Source organism: Lissotriton vulgaris, chromosome 9, assembly GCF_964263255.1.
Source record: "Lissotriton vulgaris chromosome 9, aLisVul1.2, whole genome shotgun sequence".
NCBI classification, from domain to species: Eukaryota; Metazoa; Chordata; class Amphibia; order Caudata; family Salamandridae; genus Lissotriton; species Lissotriton vulgaris.
The window spans coordinates 284,721,216-284,729,183 of NC_141697.1; positions in this window are offsets into that span (position 1 = coordinate 284,721,216).

A 7,968-nucleotide genomic window follows, 5' to 3' on the forward strand; every position below is an offset into this window, starting at 1 on the left:
ATTGTGAAAAGGCTAGACTAGACACAACTCAGTCAAATGTTAAGTTCTCATGGGTTTGCTGGGTTCTGCTAGGCAGATGCAGCTTTCTCTATCCTTAAGATCATTCACACTTTCCAAGCCCCAGAAGAGAAGGTCCAACAGCAAGCAGGATCCCCTAGTTAGAAGGTGTGGGTCATAAAGAGACTAGTTTCTCATGTTCCTGTTGAAGCCCCAGCCCCAGATATTTAGGGGGAAAGCAGAAGACAGCTCTCCACAATCAGTGAAATATCATTTGGGAGCTTGTATGAGAAAACAGCATGTTTTCTTTATTTCTCCTGTGAGCCAGCTAAATCTCCTGCACATTCTCCACCTAATATTTACTAAAATAGTTTCTGTTCCAGAACAATGCCTTGGGTCATGGTTTTTCAAAATAGCAGCAGCGTGACTGGTAAGAAAAATTGTATGCATTTGTTTATTTTCTTACGCGTATTTACCTATCCACTGCATAAATGACTTCCTATCTATTTACTAAAACAAATATTGGTTTAAACAAAGTTTTTAGCTAAACAGCTATTTGCACTAACATGGCTTATAAGCCCACAGGTTGCAAGTAGAGCAAAGATGTTACCTTCCTGAGCTCAACACTAAAGAGGTGGATAGAACTTTCCAAAGCCGACTTACTCTAGATTTAGCTGTGCCATTTCAAATGCCAGACGTGTTTAGCTTTCACTTTTGACACAGAAGTCTGGCTCGTGTTTCTATACCCGTGTTTCCTAACAAATGTGTCAGGTTTTGCCGCAATGTAAATAAAGTAATCTTCAACTGCAGTCTTCCATCTGTGAATTTACATTTGTGCAACCTGCACCATCTGCACAGATAATACAGCTGTTTCAAAAAGGTCAAACATGAATATTTAAGGGTTTCCGGATTTAGGGAAAGCCATATTCAGTTTTGAAATATTGAGCAGAGTTCTTTTTTTCCAGAGGGTTAACAGTCCAAAAGCAGAGACATTCAAAGGTAAAACAGTGAAAATTGATTTCGTACACCTGACCTACCGGTGTCCTGGCACACTACTGTGAGACATCTTTAGAGATCTAAAAACACCTTTCGCAAAGTGCCTCGTGCACTGACTTCCAAGCGCTGAGATGCTCAAAAATATCATAAAGATCTCAAACCGACCCGCAGTTTGTATTTATAAGACAGTACTGAGACATCTATGGAGCTCTCGCAGTGCACCTTTAGCATGATTTCCAGCTGCACCTGGCGTCATAGGACTGAGACATTCACAAGGCATGTACAAAGCATCACTATCCAGATGTGCAGCATGCATTACCTTATATAGGTTTGGGTACATCCACAGGGCTCTCTCAAACAACCTCTTTTCTGGAGTGTGCTGTGATCTTAGCACTAAGACAATCGCAATCTTCTTAACATCCACTTGGCACAAAGCAGTTAAATAATAAACTAAAGCAAGCAATTTTTTTCAGGCAGCATGTTTTGTGTGTTGTTGAAAAGAGTGTAAAGTATCATGGCAACCATACGCCAGGTGAGCCCTTGCAAAAAGATTTTTTTGCAAACTGCAGGTCACAGTATCCAATGTCTGTTTCATAACTTGATGATATAATGCACGAGTTACAAAGATGTGTAACCCGTTATGTTTTATGTTGTAAGCTAGCCTTCCAGTCTAATGCCCATCTGCTAATTTGCATTATCCGGTAGGCTAAACGTACCTAAACTAATAACATAGTTGACTTAATGTGTGCATCTGCTGAACACAATTTTTAAGTAAGCCATATCTAAAAGGTTCTAATCTCAACAAAAAAAGCTCAAGGTGTTAATTTCTCTGCTAAGGAAAGGTATAGATCGTTCACAAATTACATGTCCTTTTTTCATTTAATTAATTAAAGTACAAAATTAATCTTTTCTGCTCTGTTCCATCATTTAGTAATTATTTTGATTCTGCACATCTAGGGGCAGATTTATGAAGGACTTGCGCCGCCAGTGCGTCACTTTTTCCCATGTTAAAAATGACGCACCGGCGGCGCAAGGCCTTCATAAATCTGCCCCCTAGTATTTGACAACTGGAAGAGATAAAGCATGTAGATTAGATCTTGACAAATGTTTGTGATTTTAAATTGCCAAATGAACTTTTAAAGGTAGGCTGTGCTAAGATCAAATACAGAGTGCAAGATCGAAGGAGATATTTTGTCATCACACCTACTAAAGACAACATCTGCTTATAGATTCTAGGGGTGTGTGAAATCATGTTTTTGTTCAGTGCAATACCACAATTACGCAGCATTGAGTGTGCAGTATCTTTTGACTGTACCCCGTGTGACTTTTTATGCTAGAGGATACTTTAGGGAAAGCCATGCAAGCCACCAGCAGGAAACAAATTCAAACTGAAAATGTCTCTTGATGACACATTTTCTAAGCGACCAACCTCCCGCAGGTGTGCATTCCGTGGGATCACATAAAACGACACTTAGAGAAATGTTACCGATTTCGCCTAAAATAAAATTCATACATTTTCCTGTCAGAATTACAATTTCATATATGTATCTTTTTAAAAGTGTGGCATTGTCAAAAACTATTTTGTTATCCCTGTTAGTAATATACTACGAACTTCTAATATACAGCTTGGGGTTAAATATGTAACACAAATATTTTGATTATCTAATTTTTTTTCTGCATTATAATTCACCAATAGAATTACCAATGAGATGTTCTCATTTTCTGTGGATCAACCCCCTTAATTCACACTTAAATATCTAGTTTCACACCAGATGCCTGGCTTTAAATGTTCCATTAATCAATGAATAAATGAGCTGCAGAATTTGACATACATTTTGCCAGAAAGCAGATCAACAAAACAGATATATAGTCATACTGCTGAAAATTTTAAGCAGAGAGACTCTGAGAGAAATCTAGTTTGCTGTGTCCAAAGGGTTTCTCCAGAGGATGGGTTAGCAGAAAGTCAATCAACAAAATAGAAACATAGTCATGCTGCTGAAAATATTGAGTAGAGATTCTGCGGGAACTCTAGTTTGATATGCTCAAAGTTTTCACCAGAGAATGGGTTTACCTTTAAAAAGCTTGCATGACCACACTCAGCAAAAGAACTCTCTGCAAGAGAGAAGAACAACGAACTGCTTGCTGCTGCTGAGGAATTCCTATCCGCTTGATAAAGAGCTGCAAAGAGAAATGTGTTTCCAGATCTCGCCTAAACATCTGTGACTTGAAGGCTTTTCGAAGGTCTCAGGAAGGTAGCCTCTCGCTGACCCCAGGTCCTACACAGCTGCTTAGTGGTGACTGCTTGTTCTCAGTGCCTGCTTCCCCCTTCTCTACTAAAGCTAGAAAGTGCACAAAGCCTTACAGAAGTTTATGTCAGAATATTACGTTGCATAAATATCATAGCTGGTTTGGTCCAGTTTGAAACTTTAAACTATGAAGTTTGAGATTAACTTGAGAAAGGTGTGTCTGGTCTTGTGAAGTCCTGCCTGGCTACAGTCCAGCTCTGCCGGAAGATTTTTGACCTTTAATCAATCAATCAATCATAGCATTTGTAAAGTGCACTACTTACCCGTGAGGGTCTCAAGGCGCTGGGGGAAGGGGGGTGCTCCTACTGCCAGGTCTTGAGGAGTCTTCTGAAGGACAGCAGCTCTTGGGTCTGGCGTAGGTGGATGGGGAGGGTGTTCCAGGTCTTGGCGGCGAGGTGGAGAATGATCTGCCGCCGGAGGTCGCTCTTTGGGTGCGGGGGACCAGGGCGCAGTCGGCAGAGTGGAGATGGCAGGTGGGAGTGTAGAAGCTGAGTCGGCTGTTGAGGTACGCAGGTCCGGTGTTGTGGAGTGCCTTGTGTGCGTGGGTGAGGAGCTTGAAGGTTATTCTCTTGTTGATGGGGAGCCAATGCAGGTCTCTCAGGTGAGATGTGATGCGGCTGCGGCGAGGGAAGTCGAGAATCAGACGTGCAGAGGCGTTCTGGTTGTGTTGAAGCCGTTTCAGAAGTTTGACCGAGGCTCCTGCATAGAGGGCGTTTCCGTAGTCCAACCTGCTGCTGCCGAGGGCCTGGGTGACTGTTCTTCTTGTTTCGGTGGGGATCCACTTGTAGATCTTGCGGAGCATGCTGAGAATGTTGAAGTAGGAGGACGAGACAGCGTTGACCTGCTTGGTCATGGAGAGAGTGGAGTCGAGGGTGACCCCTAGGTTGCGTGCGTGGTTGGTGCGTTTTGGAGCTCTTCCCATTACAGTCGGCCACCAGGAGTCGTTCCAGGCGAGGGGGTGTATCCTAGGATGAGGACCTCCGTCTTGTCCGAGTTCAGCTTCAGTGAGCTGTTCCTCATCTATTCAACCTCTGCCTTCATTCCTTCGTGGAAGTTGGTTTTAGCAGTGTGGGGGTCCTTGGTGAGGGAGAGGATCAGCTGGGTGTCGTCGGCATAGGAGATGATGTTGAGGTCATGTAGTCGGGCGACGTGGGCGAGCGGAGCCATGTAGATGTTGAACAGCTTTAGGCTGAGGGATGAGCCCTGGGGTACGCCGCAGATGATCTCGTGGCTTAAGAGTGGAAAGGGGAGAGGCAGACACTCTGTGTTCTGCCGGTGAGGAAGAAGGTGGTCAAGTCCATGGCCTTATCCTGGATCCCGGCATGGTGGAGGCGTGTTCGTAGTGTGTGGTGGCAGACCATGTCGAAGGCGGCTGACAGGTCCAGGAGGATGAGGGTTGCGGTTTCTTCGTTGTCTAGCAGGGTCCTGATGTCATTGGTGGTGGCGATGAGGGCAGTTTCAATGCTGTAGTTGCTGCAGAACCAGGACTGAGATGGGTCCTGGATGCTGTTCTCCTCGAGGTAGTGGGTCAGTTGTTTGTTGACGGTCTTCTCGAAGACCTTCGCTGGGAATGGGAGCAGGGAGATGGGCCGGAAGTTCTTGAGGTCCTTGGGGTCCGCCTTGGGTTTCTTGAGTAAGGTGTTAATCTTGGCGTGCTTCCAGCTCTCCGGGAAGGTTGCTGTCTCAAAGGAGGTGTTGATGGATTTCTGGAGATGGGGTGCGATGGTGCATGTTTCTTTAAATCAGAAGGTAAAACTTTTGCCTGGAATAAACCACCACCTTTTTCCTGGCCAGGTTTCATGCCAAGTTGGCCATTAAGGATGCATAGGTCATGGGCTTTCATAAGATGTACCCAGCTGCACTCCATCAGGGTTAGGCATAGATAACGACTAGGCTCCAGTTCCCTACAACGCACAGGCTAGCATTAGTTAACTTTCCCAAGCTTTTCTTTAGAAGGCTGACTGCCTTCCAATAATTCCTGATCCCTGCATTCAATTACCGACATCGTTTGCGTGATTTTTCTCAATGAAAATTTCTCATTTCCACAAAATTAAATTGGAATATTGATTATATGCATACATTAAATATAATGAGGATCTGGTGTTGTTTAATGTGCATTACATTCCCTTTTCTCTCAAAAAGGCCTTGCAGGCAGCACCAAGCTACCAGGGCTAATCCAGATTGTCCTCAGAAAAAACAATGTTTACCTGTAGTAACATATTATAATGGCAGATTAGATGCTGAGTTTGCTACAGGGATCTTTGTGTAATATGCAGATTAGGTGTTTGAATCGCCACAATACCATTTAAATCTGAAAATACTAAAAGCTGTTTCTCACAATGGAAATTAGACCAGGGGGCCTTTGGGTGTTATACACACTCCTTTTTTTTACCGCTCATTTCTAACATAAGAAATGTATTTTCTAATACGTCATAGAATAGATTTTTAAGATGAAAAAAGATGTTAAATGCATACATTTTTTCAAATAATTGCATGAAAGTCAGGACTTTCCTAAAGGATGATCACTGAGGAGCACAGACAGATATATTGACGTTTCTGAGATTCTTCCTTATGTCCTTTCGATGCCCTGGATCTCAGAGCTCTGTTTTCACAAGCAGAAGAGTATATGTTCAAAATAGGAAAACCTAGAAGTGCCAATAATGAGAGGCGGTCAACACAAATCCATCCAAAGGACTGCATAGGCCTCATATTTACAATTGTATAGGTTTAGATTATAACTCAAGATCATTTGCCCTAAGCATCTCTTGTTCCTCATTATGGAACTAGGAGTTCACTTCCCAAAGGGCCACAACTTGTGTGCATAAAGAGTACTAAGAAAACCTGGAGCACAGAAGAAAAAGGATTACATTAACTCCATGGGTTCATGCATTGTGGAAGAGATGGTACTTGGATATATTCTTTTCAGTCTTACACAGTTGAAATGATAGTGCACTATTTTGAGATATTATATCTAGCCATTCCTCCCACACTGCTTCATGGTCTTGACGTCTTTTGTTTTTTTTTAACTTCTGTTGTGGCTGTATTTCCTCCATTCAAATTGGATGTATTTTGGATTTCGAATTGGCATTCATGTTACTCTAGTGAGAAAGGTGTCTGTGTGCATATCCTCGGCCCAACTACCCAGAGACATTGATGAGGAGGGGATGTAGAAGTTAAGGATACAGTTATCTCAGTCACCTCTAAAATGAAAAGTTGGTTTTGGAGTGTAGGTCTGGTAGTGATACCGAATTTCCCTTACAAGAGAAGTCGAATGTTGCCATTTGTAGGTTACTTTTAAAAGGTAAATGTGATCAGAACCAAGTTCACAGGTAAACATATGCATCATGCTGTTACAGAAGTAGAAGTGGCAAGCTTTGGAATTTTGTTAAGATTCATTTAAGGACCACTTTCAAGTGTAAACTATTGTACCCAGTAAAAGCCAGTGCTGAGCTACTGCAAGTGAAGAACCTCTTTGGAGATGAAGAAGAACATAATACCTCCTTACTTGCTAAATCAATTAATACCACACTGCCTACCACAGATCTGAGGAGTAAGTCGTCCTTTGCTCCGACTTTACCCTCTAACTCTTCGCACGTCTTCAGAAATGGGGGAGGCCGTTTTAGGGCTTTGAGGCTCTTCTGGCATTTAGAGATAGACCCCTTTGCTGAGAAGAGCTTGCTTACAAGAGGAACATGAACCAAGAAACTTAGGTCTAGTGGAGGTGAGACGAGCCTGCCTGGTGGAAGATGTCTCCATTGTGGAAGAAATGGCCCCAGAAGATCCTAAGACCTCTGGGGGCAAATTCTAGTCTGTACCCAAAGATCACTGCTCCCCACACAACGGACAAAGGGGCTTGATTGAGTGGAACCAGCCTTGAAGAAACTTGCAACTGTTAAATGCTACAATTATGTGGCTGAAGTGTAAAAAAAAGGTGTACAAAAGGATTGAAACTGTGATGTTAGGTGACTGGCCGGGGGATCCAGGCATGGGATCTTTGGGCTGGGGCAAGTTAAGTGGCATACCTAGAAAGACTAAAGTGTCCTGTGAGCTTTATGTTGGTCTTTGGCCTGCAGGTGACTGCCTATACAAATATTTGGCCCAACAAGAAATTTAAATGACAGTTGAACAAAGTTTTATTTGATTTTACAGCATGTCGCCTGTAAATAGGTTGTTGACCTTTTATCCACCTATAACTTCATTTGAAACTATTTGTTCGACCCACACACTTATTGCATTTATCGTGCAATTATAATGCTTAGGTTGTTGTTTTTTAAGCATATCCGCTAAAAGTGTGAAGCTTCTACATTTTATTCATTGTTCACACAACATTAAAAAGAACGTTGCCTCTTGAAGTGTGCAATCTAACTAGGGTTGGAACCAGTGAGATTCAGTTCAGAACCACCCCTCTGCAGTTGGTGCATTACATCACTGATGATTTCTCGCTGTGTTTAAAAGCAAATGTTTGCAGTAGGTTAATTAACTCTTTTTCTATTTTCTGCCTTCGGTTGCTCTTATTATTCGTTCCCTTCTTTCCTATTCTGTAATCTGTTACCATGTTTTTCTCTTTATTCTTCTTTTCGACTCTTGTTCTTCCAGACTCCTCATCATCACACAGGGACTGATAAAGTGACAAGGGTAGCAGAATGCATCGGGGTTTGGTTAGTTCCTC